The following is a 2,290-nucleotide window of genomic DNA, read 5'->3' as shown; positions in this document are numbered from 1 at the left end:
GAGGAGGAGCTGCGGAGGGTGGGAGAGTGGGGAGGTGCAGGGGATGCTGTGGGCTCGGGGTGGGGAGGAGCTGGTTTATTTATTCATTTATTTCAGATTTCAGCCATTGTGAGGGGGAGACTGAAACGAAAAGACAGTAAAAAGATCAGTTTTCAGCAAAGCCTAGAATTTAGAGTGCAGAAGGAGGCCATTTGGCCCATCAAGTTTGCACCAGCCCCAAGAAAGAGCACCCTGCTTAAGCCCACGCCTCCAATCTATCCCCGTAACGCCCAACTAGCCTTTTGGACTCGAAGGGCAATTTATCATAGCTAATCCACCTAACGTGCACATCTTTGGACTGTGGGAGGAAACTGGAGCACCCGGAGGAAACCCACGCAGACACGGGGAGAACGTGTAAACTCCACAGTCACCCGAGGCCGGAATTGAAACCAGGATCCTGGAGGTGTGAGGCAGCAGTGCTAACCACTGTGCCGCCATGCCGTCTCGAGGGGCCCCAGACTAAAGATTCCTAGGGGCCCCTCCACAGTTCCTCCACACATTATAACATAAGAGGGGACTGGAGTCTGCATGTTCTCCCTGTATCTGTGTGGGTTTCCTCTGGGTCCTTCGGTTTCCTCGCACAAGTCCCGAAAGACATGTTTGTTGGGTGAATTGGCCATTCTGAATTCTCCCTCCATGTATCCGAACAGGCGCCGGAATGTGGCGACTCGGGGCTTTTCACAGTAACTTCATTGCAGTGTCAATGTAAACCTACTTGTGGCAGTAATATAGATTATTATTTATGAAAATGCTGTCGGTATTTTATATCCTAACACATCTGCCAACTATGCCTCTAATCTTCTGATGCATATTTAAATACAATATTCTCAGCCAATGATTGTATTTTCTCTGTATTACCCCACATTTTGGCTGGGGACCCAAACAAAGGCCTATGAATTAATCCATCCCTGGCGGTATGAATAACAAACTCATTCCTGGTATTTTCCTGGGCCAAATGATATTATGGTTGGAGGATGGGTTCTGGTTGTCCTAGCTGTGCATTCTGAATGTTACTGTTGTTTGACTAGTTAGTGGCAATACAGTAGCTTTTAATCTGCCGAATCAGCAGCTAGGCAATATTATATCCACTATTTATCGTAGATATGCTTTTAATTTCATACTCACCCACATTATTTCAGTAATATGCACCCGCATGATTCTAGACATTTCATTAAGTAGAGCTGACGAATTGGACACATCATTTTAGCAGCTAACTGCATGGCAGGGACATTGCTGATGGCATCCCTTGTGTAATAATTAGCCTTGGACTTATACAGGTTGAGATTGTGCTGTGCAATATCCCCATATCATGCATTACTGCAACTGTGTGAAGTTCTACTGCCGCCAATATGTACATTTGAAAGGACTTCCGGTGGAGCTGCTGGAGTCGCTGAAGGCTACCACCAGAGAGCTGATGGAGACTCAGACAGCCCAGAGGGGGCCGCGATCCGGGAGCTGCAGCAACAGGCCTCCGCAAGGGAGGATGAGGCCGTGGCCGTGGCAGGGAAGGTGGAGATGCACGAGGAGCTCCATGAAAGGTGGCAGGAGCGGCTCGAGGAGCTGGACCACCGGTCGAGGCAGAAGAATTTGCGGATCCTGGGCCTCACGGAGGGGCTGGAGGGGTCGGACCTGGCGGCCTATGTGGTCGTTATGCTGAACTCGTTGATGGGGGCTGTGTCCTTCCAGGGGCCCCTGGAGTTGGAGGGGGCCCACAGAATTCTGGCTAGGAGGCCCAAGCAGAACGAGCCGCCACGGGCGGTGTTGGCGCGGTTTCACCGGTTCGTTGATTGAGAGTCCGTGCTCCGGTGGGCCAAGAAGGAGCGGAGCAGCAAGTGGGAGAACACGGAGGTGCGGATCTTCCAGGACTGGAGTGCGGAGGTGGCTAAGCGGAGGGCCGGGTTCAACCGGACGAAGGCGGTGCTCCACAGACGGAGCGTGAAGTTTGGCATGTTGCAGCCGGCACGTCTGTAGGTCACCTACAAGGACCGGCACCATTATTTTGAGTCCCCGGAGGAGGCGTGGGCCTTTGTGCAGGCCGAGAAACTGGACTCAAACTGAGGGTCAAAGTTGGGGGATTTTGTATGATAATGTAATTGGGTTTGATTTTTGCTCGGGGGGGGGGGGGGGGTCCTCTGTTTAATGCAAGATTTGTGTTGGCTTTAGGGTGGGTGGGTGTCGTTATATCTTTTTGTATGGGTCTGGTGGACGGGTTCGGGCAGGGAGGTAAACTGGGAGTGCGGGGAGCTGGTGG

The sequence above is a fragment of the Scyliorhinus canicula genome, chromosome 12 (genome assembly GCF_902713615.1).
Source record: "Scyliorhinus canicula chromosome 12, sScyCan1.1, whole genome shotgun sequence".
Classification (NCBI taxonomy): Eukaryota; Metazoa; Chordata; class Chondrichthyes; order Carcharhiniformes; family Scyliorhinidae; genus Scyliorhinus; species Scyliorhinus canicula.
Note: the sequence above shows the minus strand (reverse complement) of the source record.